Genomic DNA, 15,810 nt, shown 5'->3' on the forward strand with positions numbered 1-15,810 from the left:
CCAAACATTTTATGGGAAAATGTGGGTCAAAGGGGAAGAACACCTTCACAAATTGTGTGACAATTCAGGTGAGTGAAAATCTAAAGAAGACGCTCCTCCGCGGGTGTGTGTGTGTGAGTGTGTGTGTGCCTCAAAGGTTTACCAGTGTCAGTCATGGAACATGTGATGGTAACCATTGAACCAGAAATTGAAATTTTAACTCACAGCTGGCTGTTCAGTAAAATATTCTTCCATTTTCAATACCACCTCTCCTCATTAGGGTTGCGGGCGAGCTGGAGCCTCGACCATCTGACAGTTAGATTCTTCAAACTCACACGCATGCTTTTGGAAAGTGGGAGGAAGCATCCGGAGAAAACAGGCACAAGGATGGGGAGAATATGGAAACTCCTCACAGAAAGGCCACAGCCTGGATCGATGGTTGCCAGCCAATCGCAGGGCACACAGAGACGAACAACCATCCACGCTCGCACTCACACCTAGGGACAATTTAGAGCACAGGTGTCGAACTCCGATCCTGGAGGGCCGCTGTCCTGCATGTTTTCCAAGTCTGCCTTTTGCAACACACCTGATTCAAATGATCAGATCATCAGCAAGTGCTGCAGAAGCCTGACATTGAACCTGTTCATTTGAATCAGGTGTGTTGCAACAGGGAGACTTGGAAAACATGCAGGACAGCGGCCCTCCAGGACCTGAGTTTGACACCCCTGATTTAGAGTGTTCAATCAGCCTGCCATGCATATTTTTGAAATGTAGGATGAAACCGGAGTACCCGGAGAAAATCCACGCAGGCCCAGGAGAACGTGCAAACTCCACACAGGAAGGCCGGAGCTGGAATTGAACCCTGCACCTCTGCACTGTGAGGTTAATGCGCGAACCACTCGAACACCGGCCCACCAGATTGCCTCCTGTACAGTATTTTATTTCTTTATTTTTTGTAATGGTGGAGACAAACTTTATTTGACATGAATTCCTGCAAGACATTTGTTCTCCCAGTTCAAACAACTTCAATGACAACCAGAACCACTGAACAGATTAATTAAGTTCAACTTTGGAAATTTATAGACCGGGTATTTTCTTTCTTTCTTTTTTTTTTCCTCTGGGCTTTCACTAGTCCCCATGTGGAAAATCACCTTGTTAATCATACCTGTCCTGGGCCAACCAGAAGTAATTAAGACATCAGCAGCCTTGTTCGGAAGAGGAGAAACCAGATCATTTGGGAAACTTGCGTCCAAGCGGGCATTCATACTTTACACGACCTGTGCATTAAGTTGTGGTTTTGTAGTTTCCATTTTCTCTCACGATGGGAACCTTAAAAACAGTTTAAAGCAATAATATGGAGTCATTTAAGCCCTTTCTCATTCTGCCCAATCCCCATCAAAAGAACCTTTGAATTGCTGGATTTACCTGTGATATGAAGTGAAATACTTGAAACCAGAAATATGCTGTGAGCTGACCTGAAAATTAATAACTGCTTGAAAATAATCTTGGTCTCGGGCCGCCCGCTTGTTATATATACTAAGAACAGCATCATGGTCATTGCCATGGTGACTTCTGATTGCCTACTCCCCAAGTTCATAGACTACAAAACAACATAACGGTGAAGAATCAATACTTAAATTCCTCTTAAAAATGTTGTGCAAAATAATTATACATTGTGATTGCTTTAAGGTTTTTCAGGCTTTGATTTCCCAAAGGGAATCTCACAGGAAATCCCTCATGAAAGCTTTCACTGAAGCGACAAAGAAAAAAACCCAAATAAGTTTGAGTTAAGTTAATTCCATGAACCAAACGATTCATGCAAAACAATGTCCCAGAAAAACTGTTTTGATGTGTAACCCCAAGCAGGTCAAATCAGCGAATCTTCAGTCACTCAGCATGTGTGAAACATTCTTCTTAGGGTTCTGTCAACTGGCCTCAACATCAAGGAAAGTGGGTAAGCAGGGCAGCAGATGTGCTGTCTTTTCAAGTAAGGACTTTTTGGAATTTTTAAGTTTTATTTTTGGCAGCACTATAGGAGGAAGGGACTGTTCCTTTTTGGACAAATGGACAACTTGCACAATTAGAAGGCACATACAGAAAAACAATGACAGTGCTCGAGCGGTTAGCACGTCCCCCTCACAGTACAGAGGTCCACGGTTCGAATCTGGGCTGCGGACTTCCTATGTGGAGTTTGGATATATAACATGAGGTGCGCAAAGATCTTTTGTGAAGCCATGTCATGTTTTTGCAAAATAATTACATATTCTTGAATTCGAATGAAATAACGATGACAGAGCAGACGTGCTTGGAGGGGGGGGGGGGCACGGGAATTATAGATAGATGGTGACAATTGTGAATCGTCATTTGGTATATGGCAACAAATGACTCAGCTTTGTCCTACTTTTCAAGACGTATTCCACATTGCTGTGCTCGAGGCCAAAGAAAGGAAAGAGCGAGCTAGCCAGGCACATTAAAGAAAGTGTCTCCAAATCCAGACACGGTGCAAGAATACTGAACACGTTTAATGGAATTGCACCGAGTAAAGGAGATCGAGAGTGCCAATGAGGACGTGCAAATTAAGAATAAGGGCCAGAGATTTGACATTGATACAGTTGCTATGTGGCAAAATTACAGTATGGTAAATTTACTTCTTCTGCGCGAATTCTACCAGCTCCACTGTTCTTTCACTGTTCGGCAATTCTGAAGTTTTTAGTTAGATAAGAAACACCTGGCATTATTTGCACCATGGCAGGTGAGGATTAATTTCAGCGGAATTAGCACAAAAAAAGTGGCAAAAATGTCATGCAGGCGTTATTGTGTGAGATCCCCATGACTCAAAGTACAAACACCTTCTTATTTTTCTTTACTTTAGATGAAGTTACAAATGTTAGACTGTGATTGGAATTCCAGCCGTGCAGGAATATTAAGCAGAATTAGAAGAAGCCCCAGAATGACTGAAAAGGATTTCCTAATGAAGCCTCACAGACCCTGCGCCAAAGTGACCCATTTTCTGTCTCTCCTCTCTCTTCTTCCTCTCCTAACATTGATGCGGCTGCCCTAAATTCGTCACCGGTTGAGAATAAACATAAACGTAATCAAAACAGGGAAAAATGACTGGTCAAGATTCTTCTATTCAATTTCGCCAAACCATTAGTTCTTTGGATTACTTGGATTCGAGTGGGTGAGGAGTCTGACGGGGGTCAGTCTGCATTGGCGGCAGGAAATGTCACCGTGGAAATTACAATAGCACAAATGAACTTTCATTTCAAAAGGCCGAAAAATGAGATTGAGTTGATGACATCACCGTCGATGTCCTTCTACTCTTTAACTCAAATCATTTCATGGTGCCAATATTGGGGGATTCATTTCACTTTCCAAATTTAATCAACTGCAGAGAGTATGCGGGGTTGACTGGAAGTATGGCTTTTATTTGAAGGGGAACAAGTGTTAGTACCTGGATGGAGCTCAGCATATTTTGGACGGGAATGGAATGTGTGAGTGGTTTTTTTTTTTTTTTTTTTTTAAATTCATTGCATTGCCTCAGCTGCAGATCGTGTTGGGCAGGCATCTATTTGGGCCACCTGCAGAAGGTCAGCACCACAAAAACCATGTGTTATATGTGTTTTGGTTGCATCAGCGTGTAGCGCGACTCGTCTCCATGCCGTTGGCATTTAGAGAGTTGTTCCTGGGTATCCTGCTGCAAGTGAAAGTTTTGACTTTTTGGTTTGGGAGCAGTGTACAAATGGCACATTTTGTTGACATATTTCCAGGTGTCGGAGCCTTGAGTATATAATACGCAAATGGTGCATTCCAAGTTTGCAGCTGAAGGAAAAGTGGACAGTTAAAAGCAGCAATTCAAAAACGGAGAGATGAAAACATTTACATTCATGCTTCTGCCAACCGGCACCGGACCAAAGTGCAAAATATGCTACGAGACTATGTGGTCGCTGTGAATTTGAAAAGGCATTAGGACACGAAGCACAGGAATTCTGACACATTTCCTCAAACTTCTGAGGTAAGAATTAGAAAAAAAAGTCACAATGTAGTCATCTTAAACTGCAAGAAGGATTCTTCTCATACTCTGAAAAAACAACATCAAGCAACAGAGTGCTCACTCAAAGTGTCTGGGATAAGGATCAATGGATTTGTGGGTAGTTTGAAGGATTAATTTTATTTATGCGAGAAGGTAGGGGACTGACTCTCTCTCCCATATATATATATATATATATACTGTATATACAGTCAAACCTCGGTTTTCGTCCATAATTCGTTCCAGAAGGCTGTTCGAAAACCGAATTGTTCGAAAACCGAAACCACGCTCTTTTTAAAAATAAATGTTTATTGAACACGTCTGCTCACAATGGAAAGCGACACGAGGAAGCGTCACTTCCTCGTCTACCCGAGGAAGCATCACTTCCTCGTGTAAGGAAGGCGAGAGGAGTCAAGTGATGCATTCAAGTGCGCTCAGTTTGTTTGAGAACCAAAATTTGTTCGTCATCCGAGGCATAAAAAACTCAAAATTTTTGGTTGAAAACCGAATTGGTCGAGAACCGAATATATATATATTTTCACACTTATTCACACGAAGGAGCCTATCCCAGCCGACTTCGGGCGGTAGGCAAGTTACACACTGAACAAACATTCATACTCACATTTACACCTAGGGACAATTTAGAGTGTTCAATCAACCTACCATGCATGGTTTTGGAATTTGGGAGGAGCCCGGAGTACCCAAAGAAAACCCACACAGGCAAGGGGAGAACATGAAAACTCCATACAAGAACCCCTTGACTTCTTGTATAAGAGGTGGATAGGCTAACCAGTCGTCCACTGTGCTGCACGTGTGGAGCATATTCTAATGTGTGTGTGTGTGTGTGTGTGTGTGCGTGCGTGTGTGTGTGCGTTCTCTCTATGGCACTTGCTGTCATTCCACCAAAAACGCCCTGCAGTGAGAACAACACACACACACACACACACACACACACGCGCACACACACGCACATGCACACACACACACACACGCACACGCACACTCACACACACACACACACACTCACACGCACACACACGCGCACACACACACACATGCACACACACACTATGGCTTTATCGTCCCAAGCCTTCAGTGCCTTACCTTATCCCATAAAAAAATTCATCCTTCAAACTATCCACAAATCCACTGATTCTTAGCCCAGACATTTACCTCAGACTATTTCTCCTGCTTTCTCCCGTTCCTCATTTCACCCCCCCCCCCCCCCTCTCGTCCTGTGTTCTCCCCACCTGCCGAACGGGATTTCTCCCCTTGGTTTAAAACAGCCTCTCACGTCCATTTCCCGCTTTCTCTCCACTCCAAGCTTATAGCTTGACCTCACACCCTATTCTCCTTTCCTCTCCTCTTTCTCTCTCCGTTCTTCTCTAAACTTTCATCATATGCCTCACCGCTTGATCTATTAATCTCTCTGTGTCTCTCTCTCTGACTTCCTTATGCTCTCGGCTCCTTTCCTCCCTTGCCACCTTTTCCCTCCTCCTGTTCCGACTCACCCCATTTTTCTCACCCTTCCCAATTTCGGCACCTGCTGCTGCAGACGTCTAGACCAGCGATGGAGTGAGCGAGGAGAGGGAAAGACAAATAAGATAAAAGCAGAAAGAATAATAAGGCCGTGAGAAAGGTTCAAGATTGGACATGCCAATGTGTGTGTTTGTGTGCGTGCGAGTATTGTGTGCGTGGTTTGCGCGTACACGCGTGTTTGGCTCCAAGGCAACAAAACAGCAATCATTCGCTGAATCACGCCCACTTCACACCTCTGTCCGCTCGGTTGTCATTTCTTCTCCAAATGTGCTCCACTTTTTGAGACCTGCCCAATTCGCACATGCTATCAAAGTGTAAGAAATATGATCCGAGGGGAATTTCGACATTTTCCTGTCACAATAGGCGCTCGCATTGAATTGAGTGAATGTCGGCAAAGTGACGGCAAGCACGGCCTCAGCCAAGTGATGAAGGAAACGAGGACAAACAGATGCTAGATTGCATCTTTATACGACACACATACACACACACGAAACAGAGCAGCGTCTTTGATCGACTTGTGTGCTTCCTACCGAGTGTGTGCGAGTGCGGTAGGATGTGTTAATTAACCTTTCTCCTGCTGAGCCGAGCTATTAAAACTGCGACTGTAAAGGGCTTTTGTCACGATCATAAACCATAACACAAGTTGGTTTGTTAAGAGCTGTTGAACACATTCAATGACATTGTGCGCCGGGTTGTGCGGACGGCATTGTTCCAAGTCCAGATGTAATTTTCTATACAACTAAATATAGCCTCAGGCTTTCACCAACACTGACGTGTAAAACGCCTTGACATACACAAATCCAACAAACACAATTATACATCTTGCTCTTGCAATTTTCTTTTCAGAAATTCCTCCTGAAAGTTCCCTGCTTCGTTTTACATGTTATGTTTATCATTTAATTTGATTCATTTTATTATTTCTTACCCCCCAAACGCAATATATTAGAACCTTTCTAGGTGAAGGCCCATGAGGTCACACTGTGAAGCCCCACAAGAGCGTCAAATGATTAACTCTGACCAAATTGGATATTGCTTTATCTTTATCTTTTTGTGAGGACCACCCTCGACAAGAACATGACCACAAGAAGAGAAGAATACAATGATGTGAAGAGGACGCTTCAGTCTAATTTATTATATCAGAAACAGCATACAACGAAAAGAGCTAACCAACACTTGGGGGGCTCGTTATTTTACTGATTTATTTTCTACCTCTGCTTACAGAGATGAATGCATACACATGAAAAAGTCTCAAATTGGGGCCAATGTGACAGATGGGCCAACGCAAGTGAAACAAGCGCCTTTGTGCCCTCAAGTGCGTTTAGTGGACAAGCACTAGCCAAAGCTTAGCCGCTAATGAGGTTCGACTCATAACTCCAACTGAGCCCACTCCAAATAGTGGTGACCAGACACACACTACAGGAGGGAGGCTGAGCTGCAACACACACACACACACACACACACACACACACACACACACACACACACACACACACACACACACACACACACACGCACACACGCGCACACACACACGCACACGCACACACGCGCACACAAACAACCTTGAGCACCAAAGCAAATCAAACACCAAGGGGTACACTAACACTGTATCGCTTGGCAGTCTCATGTAGACGTTTAAAAACGGTTTCATATTTTTTTTTCAGTATCAGAAAGTAAAATATTTAACTATTAGAGCTAAACTGATTTATGTCATTGCTTTCGTCCTCCTCACTCCCATCCAAACAACAACAACACAGAACGAGTTTACACTTACCAATTTCTGACTAACAACTCTCTTTCAGCAAATAGCAGCCAAACGTACAATGTGAAAGAGCTGTTCAATGAATAAAAGTGATTGTTTGTTCTGCAATTTAGTTATGATGAATGGTAAGCAACACATTAGAAATAAACAGGACGTCATCCGGAAAGATGCAGCAAAATATGCAGTACTGTGACATTCGTGGTTTCATTTGATCAGAACCTGATTTCAACTCATGCAGGCCAAAAAATAAATAAAAGTACCGTTTTTTTCCGCAGTATAAGGCGCTTTGGATTATAAGGCGCACCTTCAATGAATGGCCTATTTTCAAACCGTTTTCATATATATGGCGCACCGCATCATGAGGCGCATAGAATAGAAGCTACAATAGTGGCTGTGGTTGTAGTATGCATCCACTAGATGGAGCTACACTAAAGGAATACAATACAATACAATGCAGCTTTATTTATGTCGCACTTTCACAACCGCTGCAGCTTGAACAAAGTGCTTTACAGAACATTTAAAATACTACGACAAAGAAATCAGAACATTGATCCAGAAATAAGGCACATTGGATTATAAGGTGCGCTGTCGGATTTTGAGAAAATTGAATGCTTTTATAAGTGTCCCTTATAGTGCGGAAAATACAGTACTACTTTGGTGCCAATTTTTGTAATTTTAGTGTTGTTATGTTCAAGTCATTGATTTTGCTTTTTCATTTGCTTTTCACACTCTTTTGTTAGTAGTCCTTGTATGCACTTTGTACACAGCTCTTCTTTCTCCATGTAGCCAGGATAGTCTTATTTTACCCTACCTTGTCATTTACCTGGATTTCCCAACCTTGATTATGATCTGAGAACGCCAAAAGGTGAATTTGATGACCAACAGTTGTTGTGAGGCGCATATCTTGCTTACGTGTGAAGTCACGTCAGTTTGTGCTAGCGTAGTAGAACGGCTAGGATTGATAAAATAAGATAAGATAAGAAGATGAGATAAGAAAACCTTTATTAGTCTCGCAATGGAGAAATTCCCAATTCACAGCAGCAAAGTTATCAAAGGAAGAAGTAGAACAACAAAATATAGGAGCTGCTGGAAAGGCAGCCGCTCTCGCGCCGCCATTTTGAAGTCAAAATAACAAAACAAAGAACAGTGGCTTGTTTTCATTGAATCATTGAGCTTCTGAATTTAGTTGTTTATGTAATATTTTCATGCATGCCGTTGATGCTGGTTATTCTTTGTCTGTGTTTTTACATAACGCAGCATATCAATAAATTAATATGGAATGGCAGTGATGGTGCTGCTTAGTCATTTTGAATAAATGATGCAAGCAGCGAGTAGTCAGGGTGAGAATTGGAGAAGAGATGGCTGCGAAAAGTCTTTGCATGAAAAGTGTTTTAGCATATTGACCATAAATAACAAGACGTTCCCAATGAGCACATACCTTGGGAAAAAAAAGAAATCTTCCCAGAGCTTTCTTTTGTTCCTAGTACAAGGCATATTTCTTCTCAACTTCAAGTATGGTATCCAAGTCGACTATTACAACACATCATCTCCGCCCAAGAGTAATAAGTTTGAGATACACTCACGCTGCAAGCCCTGATCCGCAAATAAATAATAACAGCGGATGTGCTCAGTAAAAGTTGGAGGCGGTAATGACTAATAGTTTCTGACAGTCAGTTAGGAAGCACTGTGGATTATTGTTTTTGTATGAATTGTACAATGCAGGAACACAGCCCTTAACCTCACATTCTCAATGTGATAATTCAATTAGTGTAAAATTCTTCAATTATGTCTTCAGAAAAAACTATTTTTTTTCTACTACGATACTAAATGGCGTATTAATTCATTTGCAGGTAAAAGTCGTGAGCCACTTAAGTGGATGGGAGAATCTACGCAGCCAGAAAAGCATGCGGCTGCCTCCTTTTCGAGAACAGAAATGCGAATTATGGCCTCATTAAAGCAGAAATATGAAATGTAATGCAACCTTAAAGCAACAGCTCCAAATTCACTTTGATGATACACTGGGTGGCAATAAGGAAAAAATATCTCAGCGATTGACATGGTACCTCGGATGATCCAATTTACTGGGCTTTTAATGTTTATTGGATTACCCAGGACGCCTTGTATGTTGTTTTAGCATTAGCCTTGAGCTAACATCAGTGCATTGGTTTTTGTTTGGAACTGGGTACTTGTTTCCTACTGGAGACTTGGTTTTTGCATAGTGGCTTCGTTGACTTTAGCTTGCAACAGTAGGGGAGGCTGTATAGCAAACTGCAGTGGTTACCTCGATTTCTGACTGAGCCCACCTGACGAGGTTTCAAGTTAGAAGCTGTCCCTTGGTCGATTTGTTTTTTCTTTGTGTTGTGAGGAAAAATTTGAGTGGAGAGCAAACTTCATATTTGCGACCAATCCAGTTAAGTGGAAAAAAAAGCACAGCCCTTCAAGCCATTTATAAACGGTACACAGTCAAAAATAAAATGAAAATATCTACAGAAGGCCTAAACTCATGCCCAGACACTCACACTGCCCATATTCCTGATGTAACTCTTTAGGCTGCACCCCTAAAAGGCACACAAATAAAGTTTCTGCACATTGTATTCAAGTAGAAATTACTTTTGAGAAATTTATCTTGGAGTTAAATTACCAACAACCCAAAAGAAGATATAATTAGAGTTAGGGTTTCAATATGGCAGAGTGCTTTTTTTCCCCCTTTATTAAAACACGTAACAAAAACTAGCTTGGACTGGAAGAGATGATTGGGTTTTCAATGAATATCAATGAGGAATATTCATCTCACAGAGGAGTAAACTGAGTTACGAACTTGGTCACGAAAAGAACTAAGCTTTTCTTATTTTTCTGCTTGGCTCTTGACGAAGGTGGACGCTTTTTTGCTCTGCTCCTGTCCCCCCCCCCCCCCCCCCCCCCACTTGCTCGCCACTCAGTCTATGTGCTGTCTTTGTCTGACTTTCCTACCCTCCTGCCGTATTTTCATACTAAAAACAAACCATGGAATTGGTTGGCTGGTCTTCTCGATGAGAAGAGCAGGCAGTGGGGAGCCTACTTGCCACTCGGGACATTTGCTCCCGGGTACACCCTAAATCCCTGGAGGAAGTGGAGAATGGGGTGCCTGTCAATACTGTCTGTTGAGGATGTGGAAGACATCTACATTATTGGCCTTCTGATAGCAGGTATGCTGCTGTTTGGTGTTAACAGTTTCCTGATCTATCGAAAAATTCAACCGACGGGAGCAACTTTATTGGATGTGTAGAAGCTGCCGGTCTTTTTGGATGGCACGCGCGGATGTCCAACACTCAGACTCAAGTGGTGACTGAACTCAACCGCAAAATGGATGCGGTTTGGAGCGTCATTGCAAGATGGACAACAACTCGGAGAAATTGGGATCCGCGCTCAGGAAAAGAAATCGCGGATTTGGCTGATCGGCGCCATTGAAGAGACACAGGCCACAGACTCAAGGCTGTCTGGAATTGTTGGCAGCCGTTCCCAAAACATCTGCTATCTCGACCTTTCCCGTGGAAGAACGTACGCATGGAAGCTCGTGCCCTACCATCACCCCCTCCTTCTCGGCCATAGACTGATAAGCCAGGACTGTCTCCATGAGAAGACCTTGACGTAGCAGCTGCGGCCTGACACGCACACACAACCAGACAATCACACGCGCATACACACCCTTGTCATCACCGCCTTCATTGTTCCTGGTTTTTCCCCGCGATGAGAACTGATCTGCTGAGCGCTGAAATGGACTGGCAGCTCGCCGGTCGGGCCGTGTCCCCCCCCATCCATCCGCCCCCTCATTACATGTCATGTCTTGTAACTTGTAACTGTCATATACTTTTTACGTGCTGGGTCTTTTTTTTCCTAGACTTAAATTATCCTCAGAAGAGGATCGTTCGAGCATGGTTTTTTTTTCGCTCTCCTTCCCGAGTGTTTCACTTTCTCAGCTAAGATCTCGGGGCGCTGTACATAGCGAGTACCGACAGGCCCTTTGCACTGTATCCCATGTTCGTCATTGTTTTTCATGTTTCTTGTGCAGAGCGTGGCTGCTAAGTGAAATTTTCGTTGCACGAACGTGTAATGACAATAAAAGCCAATCCAATCCAATCCAATCCAAGCTTGTACGTCAAGGTACCACTATATATCGTTTGCTTAGCTCCACAGGGATCCTTGCTGGGGAATTAATCACTACAAAAAGAGACACTAGACCCATTTTCTCCCCACAATTTCCCATAGCTCACCTGAAATGTACTATACCACAAAACATTGCTAATTTTGTCATTCATGAAAATGGTAAAAATTCCGGTCTGTTCTTCTGTTAGTTCAAATCACCTGGTTTGTGTCTGCTAAGGATATGTGCGTTTGCGAAGACAACTTGAGCATTTCGTATCCCTCCTTTAGTGTGAGCACAATGTGCAGTGAGCTTCAACATCATTTGCCAATGGAGATTGCTTTGTCACAGGACATGGGACAACATGCTGTTGGCGTGCTGTGTTTTGGCTATCAGGGCAGAGCCAAAATAAGTCAGGAAATAATGAGACTCTCTCTTACCTGAAGAAGCACTTCTATACGTCAAACTGTGAAGAGAGAAAAGGAAAGAGACAGTGGGCGGGGGGAGGAGGGAGAAAATATGTTTTAATAGACATGTCGGCATGGATACAAAAAACATTGAAGCTGATTTTAAATATGTGGCTGGTAGATTTAATTGCACAAGCACAAGGAGGCTAAGCACAAGGAGAAATATATATATATATATACACACATACACACACCCACACACATACATACACACACGTGTAGTGGTACCTCTACTTATGAAAATAATTGGTTCTGGAAGAAGTTTTTTAACTAGAAAATTTTGTAAGTGGAGACGTGTTATCCATGTACATGCCCTAATGTGTTCCAAGCCCCTGCCCCTCTCCCAAAAATTCTGACATAAATGTTTTCTAAAGCATAAAAATGCATCAAAATATGTAACAGATAATGTCATGTTATAAATAGATTATTGCACAATAAATGAGAGTTGTGTAAAACAAAGAATAAAGAATAAAAATGATAGTTATTTCAATGAACTGCGTCCTCATTGTTTTGCCCTCTTTAGTTCATGTTCTCTCTCATAAGTGGTTTTTGCCTGGCGTTTTGTCAAGATCCAAGGACGTTTGCTTTTGTTGGCTTTTAACAATCCTTCGAAAATGTTCAAGGCAAACATCAGCAGAGTGAGCGATCGCCGGACTGGTGAACTCTTTTTTTGGGTGAATCACATTTACGTAAACTATCGGAACGCCTCTTGGCCCGAGGGGCGAATGACAAAGACGCCGCATAGACACATCTCTCTCTCTCCCTCTCTAACTTTTTCAACAGTAGCTTCTGATATTGTTATTATCTGTTGAAAAAGTTAAAATCATACAGAAAATGCCAGAAGACTGTGCGTTGAGAACAAGGACTGTGCAAACCTCATCCAGCCTCACCAGATCTTAAGAGTTCTCTAACTGAGAGGGAAACCCCTTACTTCACCAAAGCACCGCTTGCAAGTTGAACGTTTTAACCGGGAATGATGCAGATGCAGACAGAAGCAGTACAAAGCCGCACCAATGAAAAGCATTTGATAGCGATGTCATGAAATAATCATAATAGAGGCTGCTCCGAAAGATTACTTGAGTCCATGGGAGAACTAGCAGAATTCAAACAAATAAACACACACAAACACTGCGGGGAAAAAAACAGCCTTCGTTTGCTGAATCCCTGGAACATGTACAATATTTATTCCCCTAAAACCGCAGCAGAGCAAGGCTGAAAGTGGGGCGATAGTGCTGGTGCACTGTGCGTTGTCCTTCTTCTTTGTTTTCTCATGCCAGACGTTAAAATAACAATGTGGTACAGTGCTGTAATTCTTATTGCAACACCTCGCTTAAATTGACCACAACATTATGTACTAGGATGTGGGATACTTTTTTTTACAACCGATACCAGTACGAGAACTCAACTTTCGAGAGACTGTTATATCAAAAATATTTTGATGTTATTTCGCCATTGAGAAGGGACAAGCTAGCAAAATAGTTCCCAGTATGAGTGCAGCTTCGCTACTGCAAAGCATAATTTGATATGAATACCTCTCGGAGAGCATTATTATCTACAGTATGTATTGTTTTATACACGTCTAATGTCGGATCAGATTAGATTGTGCAGGCATACACCTTGTAGTGTTTGGTGAGGGCAAAACATTTGCAAACGGTCCCCTCTCAGGATTACAACGATCCGTAATTTGCTTCATTGTTTTCCTCAACAAAAATCGAAATTGTGACTGAATCTTTGTCAGCATTGCCATATGAGGATGTACAACAACATAGTGCATTGTACAATATCTGGGCACAAATATAAAATGAAAGTGTCTCCAAAAAAAAAAAAAAAAGTATCGCGTAATTGGGTTCTTTATGAGAATATGAGAATTTAATTAAAGTGGGTGCCTCATGCTGCAAATAGAACTAATCTGTAATTAACTGACAAGCAAACAGAATTACAACATATCAATAAACGCTGCTGGACGTGTACTGTTATATTCACACACACACACACACACACACACACACTTGAGGAGAGATCAGAGTGTTTCATTAGTGAGGTGCAGATAGATAACCCTCCCAAAGGAGCCATTGACCAAGAGGCCATTGATCTACTGAGCTAAGCTATTTTGTGTTCTTGTGTGTGTGTGTGTATAAGGGTGACTAAAGTAAGTACTCTACTTATGGAGTCTTTAAGTTGTTAAAGTAAGGAGAGTAAATGTAATCCAGTTGTGTTTAATGGCGAGCGAAAGAAGCAAGCTGTCGGCATATTCATTAGGTCCATTTACTCTGTCCAATCACGACCAGCCAACCAGAGCAACCAAGCCACCATCACTGATATTTATGCTCAGGATAACCACCAGCAGATTGATCACCTTGAAGTGATAAATAAAATGAATTCATGAGTTTTACCGAATGACAGCGGAGAGTGCGAGGCTCTCTCTTCTCATTTGATCTACTGGCAGGAGAAGTCAAGTGTAAATCAATCTGGCCAACACTGCAATCACAGTCTTATTGATGACTCAATAAAGATCACTGGCTCAGAGGTTGTAATCATCATTTATGCTAATAATATAACAACGGCACAAATTCCTATGATGAATGTGCTGTAAACAAACAATCAAGCGACTAGAAAGTGCGTAAAGTGATGCGATCTCCAGTGTGCGTGCTCCAGTGTTTCCCCGTCTCCATGTGGCGGCCTTGTAATTAGCTTTGCAGCTTGTTGTCTTACATTGGATGTGAAGGTAATTGGGGCTCTTGGACACACACTCTCAATCTCTGTCAAAGCCAGTGTGTGTTGCATACTGGAGCACGGCCAAGGATTTACTGTGTGCTCAGCCTGCGCCGAAGCAGCTTGTGATTCATTAGTGATGAGTGCATTTAGGAGTGAAATGAGAGTCTGAGTGGCCCAATGGCTGCGTGCATCATGATCGTGTCCACTTGGAACGCTAAGTCTAATGCTACAGTCTCGTACTAAAACAGTACGGCATTACTGTCGGATTTTCGATTGCTCCGGGGCTTCCACTACTGTCGTTAAGTCTATCTTGCTAGCATAATTAAACGATAATGAAGGCAGCAGGTAATAACTCTTTTTCTGGTTTGCAAAGGACCACCGAAGTATGTTCCTTGGTGCTCATTTTTTTTAACTTGGAGTTTTTGTTTTGTTTCATTTTGAACAGCTGATTTGGCACGGTTTTCTAGGGTAGCGATCGTCACCCCTTTGTTGCACCATGGACTTGTTTCAGGCAAGTGGCGTAAAAAACATAGAAGTAAACAAACGATTAACCATTATGCTGAATGTAGCTGTACAGTAATTAGTGAGACCTCTATGTCGTGCTCCCCCTTTAGTTTTCTTTTTTGTGTGGGACACATCACTTGCGACTGAATTCAGCTGAACTGAGAAAGGACCAGATCATTTCTGGAGAATCACTCCTGAAGGGATTCCATCCAGTGTCTTGTTCGTTTGAACCAGTTGTTTGAGAGCTTCAAAACTACTTGAGTGACAAATGTTTTGTTTTGGGGGTTTTTTTTTCCATATCTGTGCTGCTCAGGTATGGTGCGGGCTGTGCAGAGAACACTCGCAAGGGAATTCCTGGTATCCGCCAACTGACGTACATGGGCATGACCCCATTGTAAACTTGTACCTTGACAGTGGCCACTTGACTGACACCCATTATGTCTTCCACTGAGCTAAATCACAAGCGTCAAACATTTGCGTCTACTATGCCCTGCGCTATCCAATTTGTCCCTGATGAATGAATCCAAGGAAATTTTATATTTATTCTGTTAAAAGCCGGCCACTGGCTCATACTACGTCACTGCAAAATGCATGGTACACAAATGTGCAGTAGTACACTTGAACTAGGTGCACTTTTAATATTCACAGTACGCATGCACACCTGACTATTATGTACCTCTTCATACAAATATAT

General features: G+C 42.4%; 1 protein-coding gene across 7 annotated transcripts in view; it reads right to left on the reverse strand.

Annotated features, from left to right (window-relative positions):
- LOC147200216 (receptor-type tyrosine-protein phosphatase delta-like) overlaps positions 1 to 15,810 on the reverse strand; it is a 190,527-nt gene that overhangs the window by 115,935 nt on the left and 58,782 nt on the right. For all 7 annotated transcript variants that reach the window (XM_086119019.1, XM_086119027.1, XM_086119026.1 and 4 more), the window contains exon 3: positions 11,871 to 11,896. The gene's annotated coding sequence lies outside the window, so the exon portion shown is untranslated. The remainder of the gene's footprint in view (positions 1 to 11,870; positions 11,897 to 15,810) is intronic.

The sequence above is a fragment of the Hippocampus guttulatus genome, chromosome 9 (assembly GCF_054856545.1).
Source record: "Hippocampus guttulatus isolate MCC_2025c chromosome 9, RoL_Hgut_1.0, whole genome shotgun sequence".
Lineage (NCBI taxonomy): Eukaryota > Metazoa > Chordata > Actinopteri > Syngnathiformes > Syngnathidae > Hippocampus > Hippocampus guttulatus.